We start from the raw sequence: 15,792 nt of genomic DNA, 5'->3' as shown, positions 1-15,792 counted from the left end.
ATGCCTGCCTCACACCCTCATCCTTTATTGCACCTATAAGCAACCACACCCACACCAGAATTGCTCTTAACACAAGATTTTTCAGACTTTTCTAGATGATGTTCCCAGAGTAATCACACTCATACTTTTCTTGTTTCTTTTTCTGAGGCAGGGTCTCACTCTGTCATCCCAGGCTGGAGTTCAAGGGCACAATCATGGATCACTACAACCTCAACCTCCAGGCTCAAGCCATCCTCCCAACTCAGCTTCCTAAGCAGCTGGGACTACAGGTGTGCACCACCATGCCTGGCTAATTTTTATATCTTTTGAAGAGACAAGGTTTTGTCATCTTGCCTAGGCTGGTCGTGAACTCCTGGGATCAAGTGATCCATCCAGCTCAGCCTCTCAAAGTGCTGGGACTACAGGTAGGAGCCACTGCGCCCAGCCCACACTGGTACTTTTCAAATCAACTGCTACTTCCAAATTAACGACCACTCTGTATTAGTAACAGTAACATTAGATGCCATCTATTGACTATTTGTTGTCTTCAACACCCTGTATTAAACTCATGGCATATGGCATCCAAAGTAGTCCTTACACATACACATCCAGTGTCTAAAGTAATCCTTACAATAACCTGGAAAGACATCCTTTCAAGGAATCTGGGTTACGACATAAATATGTTTGTATTGCACACTGTTTATAGAGGACACAAACTTTTACTTCTCACCTATATTGCAGGCCCCCTGACCTTGAGATATGGGCCTCTTACATGTCACACACAAGTCATGGGAACTAGGAGGACTAGCTCTGGGTCTCCCTGCCTAACCTTCACAAACATACTATATTCAACGGCAGCCACAGCTGCATGTTGGCCGGCAGGCCTCTCACTAGGTGGTCCCCCCAGAATTCAAATAGGAGGAAGGGCACAGGAGGTAGGGCATCAGTGCCCTCTTTTCCTTCAATCCTTTACCTTTTACTTCTTTCCTCAATCTATCTGCCCCACCTTCCTCCAGGTAAGAGTCCCTGGGTCCCTCTGAGTGACCTCATAAGCATTTTCACCCAAGTTGTTCTCTCTGATTCTTGCCTCCACTGGCTGGCCTCCTCCTCTCCATGGTGGAAGGGCTCCTACCATTTCCTATATAATAGGACAGTCCCTTTAAACTTATATTTTCTCCTCTCAATACTGCGTCTTGGCTCTTGGTATGCTAAGAAGTATGAGTGGAATTAAGATAAACATTTTCTCTTTCAACACACCCTAGCTTCCAATGTAGACTCAACAAAATCTACTGGAAACCCAAAAGTGAGTGCTGATCTTCCTGATCTAAGCATCTCTGATGAAATTAATGTCTTGGGTAAATGAGTTGCCCTTTAGACAACGTAATTTATGGAGAACAAAAATACATTAGTATAATACACTTTTAAAATATTATCCCAGGGTCACGAACACTCATAGTACAAAGAGGTTAAAGCTACATTCATTCCTTTCTGCCTCAAAAAAATATCAAAAGTAAGCAGTCTTCAGAAAGAATAAAATGCAATCCATCACCATCTATCGGCACCTTCCTGGATGCCAAGGGGAAGATGGAGGAGGTAGATATGCATCCACTACCACTCTGCCTTCCCTTCTACTCCCACCCCAACTCACTTCATTTTCCCATTATCTCCATTTAACCTGCTGTTATTTCTATTATTATACTCCAAAAATCGTCTAATTCACTCCTTTCTCCAGGTGACGCCTTTATCTTTTTGCCTCAACATCATTATTCTTACATCAGGCCAAGAGTCCGTATTTTTAAGTTAAGAATGATTGACAAAGCCTGTGGTTGTTTCTTTATTACTAATGACATACTTGTTAATTGATATTTAACCATTTCTGGGCAGTGTGGATGAATCAAATTTTTGAATAATGGGTATCTGGAAATGTATCTATGCTTTCTAGTATTCACTGTGTTTAAAATAGGCATTTTCAGTGTTTTCACACTAAAGTATCCTTTATAGAATGTTACATTAAGGTATAACGTGAGGAACCTCTCTGTTTTCCAGATGGTGAAATTAAACCTCTTGCCCAAGGTGACTCAGCTAGTAAGCGGCACAGCCATGATTTAATCTGTCTTACTCTACCTATAATCTGTGTCCCTAAGTGCTAACATAGACTGCCTCCCTATAAATAGGACCCTGGTTTCTGCCTACAGTGCTATTCTTTGGGACAGCAGGGCAGTTTGCTTCACACCCAGAGTACTGATACAACAATACAACCTATGACTACCTGCAGAATGTCCTGTGCCTTTCTTAGTCGTTAGTCTCTCAACACACCCTCCACCATAAAGCCAATTAGAAATAACAATCTGGCAGAATTCTGCAAATCCCAATCTCTAGACCATGTATCAGCAAACAAAAAGTGACCTGTTGCAAGGATGTCCTAAGCAAGTAAAGAGTCTCGAGAGGGCCGGGCGCGGTGGCTCACACCTGTAATCCCAGCACTTTGGGAGGCCGGGGCTGGTGGATCACAAGATCAGGAGTTCGAGATCAGCCTGGCCAATATGATGAAACCCTGTCTCTACTAAAAATACAAAAATTAGTTGTGCGTGGTGGTGCATGCCTGTAGTCCCAGCTACTCAGAAGGCTGAGGCAGAAGAATCACTTGAACCCGGGAGGCAGAGGTTGCAGTGAGCCAAGATCACGCCACTGCACTCCAGCCTGGGCGACAGAGTGAGACTCTGTCTCAGAAAAAAAAATAAAAAATAAAAAAAGAGTCTTCAGAACAGAGCCTCATCTGGCATCACCTTTAGCCCAAAACTCTCAGCAGCATGTCCCCGGAACCCATCTCTGCCAAATTCATGGTGTTCAATGGTGAGTCTTTGAGTTATGCATTTGATGTGTTGACTCATTTTATTTTCCCATTGTCTACACTTAACCTGCTGTTATTTCTATTATTATACTCCAAAAATTGTCTAAATCCTTTCTTAGAATGAGGGGGTAGATAAACATTAACCAGATCAGCCTAGAGTGCTCAAAAAAAACTCTAGTAATTGCAAACGTAGTGTTAGAGTTAGGAACCAGCAACCCCATTGTGTAATATTCCTTCCTGGTAGTTGAGTGCCATTGACCCACCTGATAAAGCCCAGACCCTTCCTGAGCTGGATGCAGGGCAGAGCTCGTGGGGACAATGTCAGAGGCTGCAGAAGATTCCTAGAGATGGTGGGAAAAACTTCCAGGAGACTTACACTGACCACCCCATGGCTGAATCTGTCCTCCTGCCTATTGACATATTAATGCAGACAGCTTCCTTCAGGGGGAAGGGCTATCAAAACTCTTACATGTTTCTCAGTGTCTGCAAATGGGCTCATTTCTAGTCCCTAGGAAGCAGCATGGAACATTGGAAAGATAAGAGATTTGAAACTAAATCACAGTATCAAGTCTTACTGGTCATGTGATCTTGGAAAGTTACTTAAAGTCTCAGACCTTGTGTTACCCCATCTATAAATTGAGTTAGTACTACCTTCTTGCAGGATGTCACAAAGAGCAAATGTAAATGAACCTGGTTCTGTGTAGAGATTGGTTGATAGTAGATAGAGCGTGTCCATCACTCTGTCGCTGCCCTTTCCTTGCAACCTGGCCCCAACTCTGCCTTGTAGGCTGTGTACTGAAATACTTATTACTAATTCTGGTCCTTCACACTGCCTAGGTGGCATGTCTACTCAATTGTCATTTATAAAAAGACTAACATTAGAACAAATGTGTGTGTGTGTGTGTGTGTCTTTTTTACTACATTGTGCCAGTTGACTGACTAGGTTAAATTCTTTATGCATTAACAGAGGATGAGGGCAAGGGCAATTATGTGGTTTGGTGTTCGTTGAACACAAGCCAGACCTTGAGCCAGAACCTCCAGCTTCTGTTGAAGGACCTACTACATGCTGATACTTTTAATACACTCCCTCGTTTTATATACACAGCATCCCTGGAAAACTGATTGTATAGACTGAAGCACAGAGAATTGAAATATTTCTTGCATCAAGAAAATAGCAGTTAGCCTGTGTGCTTTCCAAGACAATGTTCTTCATTTTAAAACACTATGTGCTACATGAAATGTCTTAATTTAAAATAGTATAGCAGGTCTCAAATGCATTCTGTTAAACTAACCCACGCATAAGGAGGAGCTATTAGGCAAATAAAATCAGAATCATCCTGCATTTAAGGAATTCACAAAGTACATTCCTTTCAGAATAAATGTTGAGAAAATATGTTGGCACTGTCAAACATAAAAATGTGAAGACGGGGGAAAGAGTGAAAACAGTAAGAATTGCTGCTGGGCACTATTTCTTGAGAGATTCTGAAATGTACATTTCACAGCAAATTTGGTGTTTGTAGAATTTGTTGTTCGGTTTTCTTCTTGCTGTGTGTGCTGAAGTTAATTTCATATCCCCAAAATGTCCCAGATCAGTGTGTAAAAATGGTTCTCAAAACTTGATTTTGTAGAAACATATGTGTTAATAAACGTATGTAAATCCTGTTAAGGAGCACGTGAGGGCAACTGTGTTAAAATACACCTTCCTCTGGTGGCTGGAATGTAAAAGAATGCCAACTTGGTCATCAAATGATGAAAGATTCATTCGCCCTTTCATGTTCTCCTGTGTGGTGTGTCTGGGCAGTGAGTCTGGTCAGGGCCTAAAGAACAAGTAGGTAGGCTGTCTTCAGAATCTGGGGGTCAGGCAACTGTTGGAGCCTGAGATTCAAGCCGTGGGTGGTGGGCCAGAAAGACAAAGAGGCAGGATGAAGCCAAGACCCATACTGGGAGGTCACAGAAGACGCCAAAGCCACACAGGGTGGGTCAGAAGACAGCAGCCAATGTCCCTGGAGACAAAGCACAGGAGAAAATCACTATGTGTACCAGCAAATCTTCAGGTAGACCACTCTCAACCAGAGCAGCGCTTACCCCAGCATACGAAGGTACTACCCCAAACATGGCATTCTGAAAGTTACATTGTTCTAGGCATACTGGGCACACACTGTGAATAAAATGACTTCAGTATCATCCTCTGGTCCGCACTGCCCAAGACAATGGCAATTCCATCTACCCTTTACATCACTTTTCCATTTATTCTATTTATCACATTCTATTACATTTACCTGCCAAGTGTCTCCAGAACCCCTTCTCTCTCCTTCTTTCTTTCTGCCATGGTCCTTGTCACATCCTGCCCTTATGAGCAGACTTCCTACTGCTGTTCTCATTTACACTCCCCTGGGATCCCCACCTTTAATCATATTATTTCTTTGCTTAGAGACTCAGAACATACGCTCTACAGCCCTTTGCTGTTGAGGTTCATTCTGGTGCTGATACGGATGGATGCTGTGTGCCTGGCACTGCCACAGGGACAGAGGATACTTCTTCCCTCAGAGAGCTCACCATGTTTTGAAGGATGAAATCCAGATTCATCTCCTCCCATTCAACCCTGTTCACATGATATTCCTACCACAGCATATTCATCCATGCTCTTTAATACCTGCTGGCCTCTCTATTATTCCTCTGCTTGTCAAACTCCTACTCATCCTTCAATACCTAACTCCCTGATTACCTTGTGCATAAAATTTTTCTCAGTTCCCTAAACAGAATTTGCTCCATGCATATTTCCAGACCCCTTCTCTCTATAGAGCATTAATTGGAAACCCCATTAATTATGAATATTTCCTTAAAAATTGTTCTCTACTACCAGACTGCATCAGTTTCTCAAGTGCAAGAATCATATTCTGCCCACATTCGCATTGCCAAAAAACAAGCAGAGTGCTAAAATGCATCAGGCATATAAAACATGGCTTTGCAAATTAGTTTGCTAATTAATGCAAGAATGCAGACAAGGTTTGGGAAATCAGACTGAAATTGACACAAAATAACCACACCCACATCTGTATTTCACTTAGTGTACTGAATATTACAGATGGAATGGGAGGGAAAACACCCACAATGTTTGTGGGGGAAGAGGTGGGTGGGGAGTCTTAGGAATGCAGCAACCATATTTCTAAATGACCTGAGAGGAATTTTTACATAAATTATTTTCTCCAAAAATATTCAAATCATATTTCTAATTCTTATCAGCAAGGTCATCTATCTATTCCTGCCTCCTTAATCTCTTCATTGACCTGGTGTTGAATTGATTTTTATTAGATAATTTTTCCTTATCTAATTAAAGCCATATTTCAGGAGGTGGGAAGTGGCTCCAGCTCTCCCTCATCTCCTGCACCATCCTGTGAGCATCCCCCTGCAACAAGAGCTTGGATACCAGAGGCGGAGAGAAAGTCAATAACAGACAGCAAGGAAAGAAGCCGAGGCATTGATCATCTCATCAGACTTAGGAGTTGAGACAAAGCCACAGAATTCAACATCACATTAACTCTGCTTTCACTGGAAGGGAGGAACATTTTTAAATAGATTCAGGTTGCAAACGTGGGCTACATTTTAAGGCAATTTAACCTAACCCAGGATTTCTTCACCTTAGCATACGTGACATTTTGGACTGGATAATTCTCTGTCCTGTGCATCGTGGGATGTTTAGCAGCATCTGTGGCCTAACCTACTAGATGCCAGTTGCGACCCCAGTCGTGACAACTAAAAATTTCTCCAGGCATTGTCAAATGACCCCGGGCAGGGGCACAAAACTGACCCCTAGTTGAGAACCCCTGATCTAACCCACCACGAACAAAGAAAAATGCCTCCAACTCCATAAAGAAAGCTGCCTTTTCAAATGCTTTAATAATAAAATGTAGAATCGTGTCGCATTTATATTTGGATAAAAGATGTTGTACATATTACCCTAGAGATAACCCCTAAACTCCTCCAACAGAACATGGAGCAGAACCTGACATAACCTCAGTCAACTGAGGTCTATTTTCAGAGAGCTGCTGAGGCAGTTTGCCATGCCAGGAGGCTTTTCCTTCTTTGATATTTCTGGAGGGCATGCTGCTGCCTGCTCTGCAGCCAAATCAGAAGCAAATAACATGATTTCTGTTTTAAACATAGAGCAAAATTCAAAGGAATGTTGTTTACCTGAAAAAGCAGGCTGCAAGAATCCCTGATTTACAAACAGGAGCCCTCACACACCACGTGACTGACTCAGCACCGCCCCCCTCTTCAATCCACTGTGCCTGAAATCAGTGAAAATCAGACAAAAGGCCCAATTAACATTAATTCAACAGAAAAAAAAAATTATCTTTTAAAAACATAATCTTTTTATAAATTCTCCAGGCCTTAATTTCCTCACCTCTAAAATCAGGTCCTAAGACCTGTTTCATAGATTTATATAGAGACTAAATGAGACATTGCACAAGACAAGGCATTGGTTGGCACTTGATATGCATTTCAATAACTGCTTAAGGCTGGACACGGTGGCTCACGCCTGTCATCCCAGCACTTTGAGAGGCTGAGGCAGGCGGATCACCTGAGGTCAGGAGTTTGAGAACAGCCTGGCCAACATGGCAAAACCCCGTCTCTACTAAAAATACCAAAAAAATTAGCCGAGTGTGGTGGCACGTGCCTGTAGTCCCAGCTACTTGGGAGGCTGGGGCACCAGAATCACTTGAACCTGGGAGGCGGAGGTTGCAGTGAGCAGAGATTGCACCAGTGCACTCCAGCCTGGGCAACAGAGCGAGACTCCATCTCGATTAAAAAAAAAAACAAAAACAAAACAAAACCTTAAATAAGCAACTTTAATTTTTTTAAATCAGTTTTTCTGGTATCAGGTAACAGCTAAAATTAGAATTTGTTTTCTTCTTTTTGTAGAGATGGAGTCTCACTATGTTGACCTGGCTAGCCTTGAACTCCTAGGCTCAAGCAATCCTTCTGCCTTGGCCTCCAAAAGTGCTGGGATTACGGGTATGAGCCACAACACTGTGCCTTAGAATTGGTTTTCAACCTCCTCTTGCCTACCTGAACAATCCAAAGCATAGAGAAAATAAAAGTTGGACATGAATCACTTACTAATGTATGTGCTTTTGTGCCTCAAGAAAATACAAAAGGTATTGAACAAACGTTTTGTGTAAAATAATCTTCTAACCCTAACTTCTTAAAATTTAACAAGCATTGGTCTCTAAGCTGGTGACTGGCCTGACATTTCATCTCCTAAAATCATGTAGCTTATAAGATGTGTTACTTTAAAGAATGGCAATTTTATATTGTATTTGTTTATTAATATACTGTTCTCAAACCTATAGCAAAGGGTCTGTTTGTTACAAGGTTTGTGGAATAGAAAAAAAGAACCAAGACAATATGATATGGGAATCAATGGGATCCTTTTTTTTTTCTCATTTTAGAACAATAATAAAGTACCTAATTTTCTATTACAAAAGGTTTGTATGCTTATTAGCATATTTGTAAAACATAGGCAGCATCAATTAAAAAATTGAAACAATCTTCAGGCCTAGATTATATGGTATATGATATTATTTTAGAGTACCTAATTCAAAGAATGGCACTTTTTAAAACTATTTATTTATTTATTTATTTTGAGATGGAGTTTTAAACTATTTATTTATTTATTTATTTATTTACTTACTTACTTACTTACTTACTTACTTATTTTGAGATGGAGTCTCGCTCTGTCACCCAGGCTGGAGTGCAGTGGCGCAATCTGGGCTCACTGTAACCTCTGCCTCCCAGGTTCAAGCGATTCTCCTGCCTCAGCCTCCCGAATAGCTGGGATTACAGGCACCTGCCACCATGTCCAGCTAATTTTTGTATTTTTAGTAGAGACGGGGTTTCATCATGTTGGCCAGGCTGGTCTCGAACTCCTGACCTCAAGTCATCTGCCCATCTTGGCCTCCCAAAATGCTGGTATTAGAGGCATGAGCCACCATGCACGGCCTCAAAAAATGGCAGTTTTAAACATTCAAAATCACATTTCCTTTCAACAAATATTGACCCTCATCAAATGTATGGAAATAAATCAAAACTAGGTCTAGAAGAGCCGATTTTTAATGCACAGGCATCAAATAAAAATAATCATGCTAAATAGCTAGATGGGGGAGGTGGGAGCAGGGTTGAGGCTGAAACACGCACCAAGCCAAGTCTTAGACGTAGACCTTTTGGTGTTTTATAGTGTGTTATATTGTGATCTTACCCCTCATGGCTATTTTTATTATTCCATCTTCCAGATGAAGAAACTGAAGTTGAAAGATAGTAAGTAACTCGCACAAGCTTACACCCCTTAGTGGAGCTGGGACTGGAGCCTAGGCACTCGGACTCCAGAGCCCATGAGGAGTGATGCCTCAGTAGACGTCGACAGTGAGTACAAAGAGACGTGCGAGTTTCTCTGCCACTAAGTTAGCGCTGAGGCAGTGACTGAGACCAGGCCTATGAAAACATACGAACACCTAAGGATCATGCTGATTTCAGCGCCCACCAAGTTAGTCTCAAGCTGAAACCATCCAATTTTCCCATAGAACTAATATTTATGATTTTTGAATAAACATAGAAATTCACCCTCCCTTGTCTTAAAACTTGAAACTTACATTTGTCTCACCTGAGTTCCTTCCTCAAGAAACTGACCCTCAGGCAAGGGAATGAAACTCATCAGATCATCACATCCAGACAATGAGATGCCAGTTTCCTCAACTATCATGATTGCTTTCTTACCAGTCCCTAATTCCTATTTTCCTGCCTTCCCTGCTATATAAATCCCCCAATTTTCATAAGCTGGGGAGACAGATTTGAGAATGTATCTCCCCTTCTCCTTAACTATAGCACCTGATTACAGGTGACTAAAGCCTTCTTCCCTGGCAATACTCATTTGTCTCAGTGATTGGCATTCTGTGCAGCAAACAGCAGGGCCTAGGCAGAACCTCTGGAGTATCAGTAACAAATCCGGCCCCAGGTAATGAAAACACAAATCATGCAACCTGAGTTTCTCATAGGCAAGCCTATCTTCCCCATAGATAAGTCACCAAACAGGAAAATCAAACGGACTCCTCTTTCTAAAAGATTCTTCTCAGTTGGAGATTTCTAAGTAGGTCATTCTCTTGGATTGACTCCACAAAGTGTACAGACCCTTTATTATTCTATGCAGGATGTTGCATGCATCAGGGCTCAGAACTTTTTGGCAATGAAAAATTTGTTCTAAACCAAAAGAGTACGTGGGTCACGAGCCTCTTAAGAACGTTTTAATGCCAAGATCCAATGGAATCTAATTTTAAGATAACAATTTCCATGGTCAACCCTAAAATAGTATCAATAACCAATAAAATATTAACTTATCAACATGTCACATGCATGGATGCTCAAACCCAAAAGACAAATGTGTCTCAAATTTTAAGTTTCAACCCAGACTTTTGTCAAAGCACCCATTAGACAAACAGCAGGCACCATTGATAGGCACCAGAAATTCAAACATAAATCAAGGTAAAGTTCCTGTCTTCACCGCTTATTACGGAATGATATGCAAACGAGTATCAATAGTAAAATAACCCAGAATGATACACGTTATTGTAAAATATGTGCAACATTATAAGGGATCAGAGAGGGGTAGATTGATTAATTATTCATGTCGAGGAAGCATGAAGAATTACAGAAATGAAATGGCATTTGAGCAGACTCTTGACAGATGGGAAGGAGCTTGCCATACAAATGAGTAATAGTACAGTGATGTCGGAGTTGGGGTAAACAGTTCTACCTTCCTTGAAAAGAAATATATGGAAAGGAGAGTCCAGACGCGGGACTTGGCACATGGGCTGAGGCAAGGATGCAGTGAATCAATTCAAACATTTTGGGAAATACCCCAACAATAATAATGAGAGGTATCAGAGGAGCTCCATGCCAGGAATAAGAATGAACCTATCTGGGCCAGGCGCGGTGGTTCGCGCCTGTAATCCCAGCACTTTGGGAGGCTGAGGTGGGCGGGCCGCCTGAGGTCAGGAGTTCGCGACCAGCCTGACCAACATGGAGAAACCCCATCTCTACTAAAAATACAAAATTAGCCAGGGGTGGTGGTACATGCCTGTAATCCCAGCTACTCGGGAGGCTGAGGCAGGAGAATCGCTTGAACCCAGGAGGCGGAGGTTGCGGTGAGCTGAGATCGTGCCATTGCACTCCAGCTTGGGCAACAAGAGCGAAACTGTCTCAAAAAAAAAAAAAAAAGAATGAACCTATCTGAGTTAGAATGAACACAATGAAGGCAGGGTACTCAATTAAAGATAGAAGAATAGGGACAGAAAGACCAACTAGAATGCAATGTTACTATATTTCAGGAGGGAGGTAAGTCTCAGGGCACAACAGATAAACAAGTAGGGGGTGCTGGAAGTTGCTGAAAGAGAGAGATCAGGGAGATAAGGGGACACCCCACAAGAGAAACTGGATGCTCCCTGGCCCTTTGAAAATTGCCAAAAATAGCTCCATATTTCACAAGTATACCACGGGCCTATACACATCTTGCATAAAATAGGGACACATAATATTAATGTCAATAGAAGACTTAGATGTCACCGCATTAGACAAGGGCCCTAATCCTCAGGAGCATCAGTGCTCTGCCAGACACTGCACTGGATATTTTGCACAAGAAATGTACTCCAGGAGCTTACTGGTATTCTTGCCCACTGGCAAGGCTGGCCATCCACCTCTCGCATGGGTTGGCCCTAGGGATCCATCACGAACAGCCTCATTTTACTGTTTCTCTCACCCAGCAGCAAAAGGAATCACTCTTTTTGTGGCAGCAGCCCTACAAATCAATTCTCTTAAAACTGGCTCTGCTAGAACAAAACACAAGCCAAGGGTTCCGGGTCTCTTTTCCTCCCGAAGGTTTGCACAGATCAAAAACTGCTCCAAGATTTCTAAAGAGAAGAGCTCGGGCTCCCCCCGCCCAGCACCAGTCTGGGCTTGAATGAGACGAGACCACCCTGGGGGACAACTGAGATGCTCCTGAAATGTCAGAGGCAGCACTGCAAGCCTCTGATCCTCCACCACCTTCTGCGCTATGGATATTGATTTCAGACACTGTTACAGAGCATAACTGAAAGTCTGGACCTTTACAGCTTGTCATTTGGGCCAGCCTTTCACAGGGGACTTTGCACCAGCAGCCTGGTGTCCGGTACCTTTGAAAGCAGAGCCAACCCTTCCGAGGCTTGTTTCTTCACTCCATGAGGTTTGATCAATGACACAGCCAGACATTTTCATTATTTTGACAAGCATACATAGAGCACTCAGACCAGGAGACAATGGAAGGCCTCCAGCCATTGGTGTGCACGAGAATTAAGAAGAATAAAAATGTCAGCATGCTCTGATGTCTTCATCTTGACACTTTTGAGGGAGCTGTTATCCTTTTGAGACAGTCTGCATTTATTGTGTTACACATTGCCATAGACTTTGGAGTGGGAAAGAGAAGATGAGCAAGGGAAGTCCATGACTTATAGAAACTTGCAATCCAGTTTCTTTAGAAACTTGATTGAAAAAGAGATGTGGCTATAAATGCTACAAGAAAGCAAATCAAAGTGGGTGGGGCTGCATTGGTGCTGGGATAAGTGAAATTTTTAGTCGTGTCCCAACTGCCTTATTAAAAGGAGAGAACATTAGGATCAGAGAAGAGGCTGCCCATTTGATGCTGAAATGCCAATATCAAAAAAAGAGCCTTCAATCTTGAACTCATGATCAGATAGCTCACCTAGCTGGATATCCTCCCCACATTTTAAATCCAAATAGCATGGTTAGATTGATCCCAGTGTCTCAAGTTTTAGAACCCTATGTTTTGAGTAAACGATATGGATTTTTTGCAAACCACATTTTTGTGAAAAGAAGCAGAATGGGAGAATAAAGAAACCTACACATAGGAAAGCATGCCCTGAGCAGTGAGACTGTCTGATATTGAAAATGACCTTGAGGTTTCTCTCTTCAACCTCAGAGGACCACAGGAAGAAACAGCAAAACTAATGGTGGAAATAAAGTAAGATAGGTATTTAAAATGTCTACAATGCTATCTATTTTTAATGATCTCGGATGCTAGAAACCAAGGAAGGGAAGTCAGTCTTAAAAAGAACCTGTGAACCTTTGCCTGGTATCATATTTCACAAAGTTTTTAAACTTCCTTGTATCAACTTTCATGATATTATAAGGATATTAGCAGCCCCAGTGCTTGGGATTAGACAGAGATGAGGAGAAGGAATGCACAGGGGAAAGCATATAATCAAAGATCACTAAACGTAAGCTAAATTAATAAATAAATGGAGACAAAAGTCAACCTACATTTTTGCAAAAGAATCTTCACTTTTTGCTTATACATCCTTTCATTCAGTCAACAAAACTGAGCTGGGTGTTTGGGATTCCGGAAGCTTCTCACCTGGTAAGGACATACTAGGAATCTCTATTGATTTAAATTGTGGGTAAATCATCTCACCTTTTTTGAAAAATTAAAAATGTGATAGTCGTCCTACTTCTATTTCTCTCTCATTCATTCAGACAGTCATTTACTTATCTTACAAAGATTTAAGCATTTAATCTATACCAGGCATTTTACTAGGCTTAGAGGATACCAAAATTAATAGAATACAGCATCTACCCTTTGAAAGAGCCAGTCAAGAATTTCCAGTAATGCCAGTTAAAGGTGATTGATATGGCTTGGCTGTGTCCCCACCCAAATCACAACTTGAATTGTATCTCCCAGAATTGCCACATATTATGGGAGGGACCTAAGGGGAGGTAACTGAATCACAGGGGCCGGTCTTTCCCATGCTATTCTCATGGTAGTGAGTAAGTCTAGCAACATCTGATGGGTTTATCAGGGGTTTCCGCTTTTGCTTCTTCCTTATTTTTCTCTTGCCACTGCCATGTAAGAAGTGCCTTTCACCCCCTGCCATGATTCTGAGGCCTCCCCAACCATGTGGACCTGTAAGTCCAATTAAACTTCTTTTTCTTCCCAGTCTCCGATATGTCTTTATCAGCAGCATGAAAATGGACTAATACAGTGATCAATATAATAACGTTTACATAAACAAAATGCTAAAGCAGGTACAAGCAGCAGTGAGGAAGGATTTTTTGAGAGAAGAAAAAAAAAGAGTAGCATTTGATCCGAGTCACCAAATATGTGAAGAAGTTTCCCAGGCAAAGAGAACAGAGGAAGGGCATGCCCCATGGAGAGCAAGACATACACTGCAGATGGAAAAGAGGGCATGGCGTATCCAGCAGGCAGCAAGGAGTAAGTTGTGTGTCATTGAGAGCTTACCACAAAGGTGGGCACCAACAGGAAGATCTTGGCAGCTCTCTCAAGGTGCTTAGACTTCATTCATGTCAACGACAGGGCTGCTATCAGACACCTTCACCCCTGTTCTATCTGGTGAAGCCCAGGAAATTTAAGTAACTTGCCCAAGAACAAGTCTGTCAACAGTCAAATGGCTACCTGATTTTACTTACAGAAAGAAAAGCTGCCATCCTCCAAGTTGGGCTGAATTTTGAGTAGATTGAAATGTTGAGCTTATGGGGACACAGAAGGCATCACTATAATGCCCTATCCTAAGATTTGCCTGTCATTCTTCCATGCATTTATTCAGTAGCTTTACATCAGTCTCTGCTTGATGTCAGCCACCATGTTAGGCCCTTGAAGTACAATTGTCATGGAAATAGACATATAAGAGCTTGCTGGTAAAGTTGAGAGGAGGCCAGGCAATACAATAAGTGCATGGCATCAGAGAATCCCCACAGCAGTGCCTCTTGACCTGGCCTAGGGGAGAGATCCACTCGTTAGAAGTAAAGTGCCCTGGAGAGTCGCCTTCTGTGCCTCACTCAGTAAGCCCACTTGGATGTGGGCCAGACGAACCTAACAGCCAACATCCCGCCAACCAGAACTGCCATGTGGAGTGTCTGCATTCTCCCCCAGATGTGTGTTCCTGCCTGAATGTGCACTGATAGGAAGCAATGCCAGTCCTTCCGCATGTGACAAAGCTAATTCCAGTCACCACTTTCTCTCAGTCTAAAGCAATCTTTGAATCTTGTCCATAAAACTAATTGAAAAGGAAAGCAAATGCATTTCACTGAAAGGAAATCACAATGCTGTGGCTGATTCCATCATTTTTGTCAGTAGATGGGAAATTCAAGTGCAACTCCTATATATAATTACCCATCATGTCTTGAATACAAAATTATAGCTTCCACAAGTTAGACACATTTCACACACAAACACTGCCATGGTATAAAAAGACAGTTAGGCAATAAATTCCATAAATGGAGTGGATGAGCAGAGATTTTTTTTTAACCACTAATATATTTTATACATTACGATGATATGCATTCTGCAAATTTGTGATGACCTTTAGGATAGGATTTCTATATTAGATTTCTTTTCCAATGATCACAAAATCTCTCCCATCTTCACTTATCCCTCCCTAAAAGCTTCCCAGAGAGGCGGCAAGAGCACCAGACTAGAAGTCAGGAAATGTGCATTATTTCTTAGATTCTATCACAAATTACTTTTTGTTGGCAAGTTATGTAATCCCTGCTTAACGTTCTCATCTACAAAACGTGAACAGTGGCACCTACTCCACTGAACTCCCAACCTGCTGGGAAAAGCCCTGGATTTGGAGTTAAGAGGCTGAAGTTTGAGTTGGACTTTGCCACTGACTGGCAAATGACTTTGGGTAAATCACATAAACTCCCAGAGACCAAGGTAATTCACCAGTAAAGGGGGCCTAATTCCACCTGCCTCACAAATTTGTGCTAAGAGTTAAATAAAGTAAGCCAGAGTGTTTTATAAACCACAAGCACTTACAGTAGCATAAGGTATTATTAATTAGGATCAAATAAGATCTTATAACTGTAGTGTTTTGAGAAGCACACAGCACATGTGTCAT

The sequence above is a fragment of the Pan paniscus genome, chromosome 16 (assembly GCF_029289425.2).
Source record: "Pan paniscus chromosome 16, NHGRI_mPanPan1-v2.0_pri, whole genome shotgun sequence".
Taxonomy (NCBI): Eukaryota; Metazoa; Chordata; class Mammalia; order Primates; family Hominidae; genus Pan; species Pan paniscus.
The sequence above is the reverse complement of the archived record's forward strand: the minus strand, read 5'-3'. Positions refer to the sequence as shown.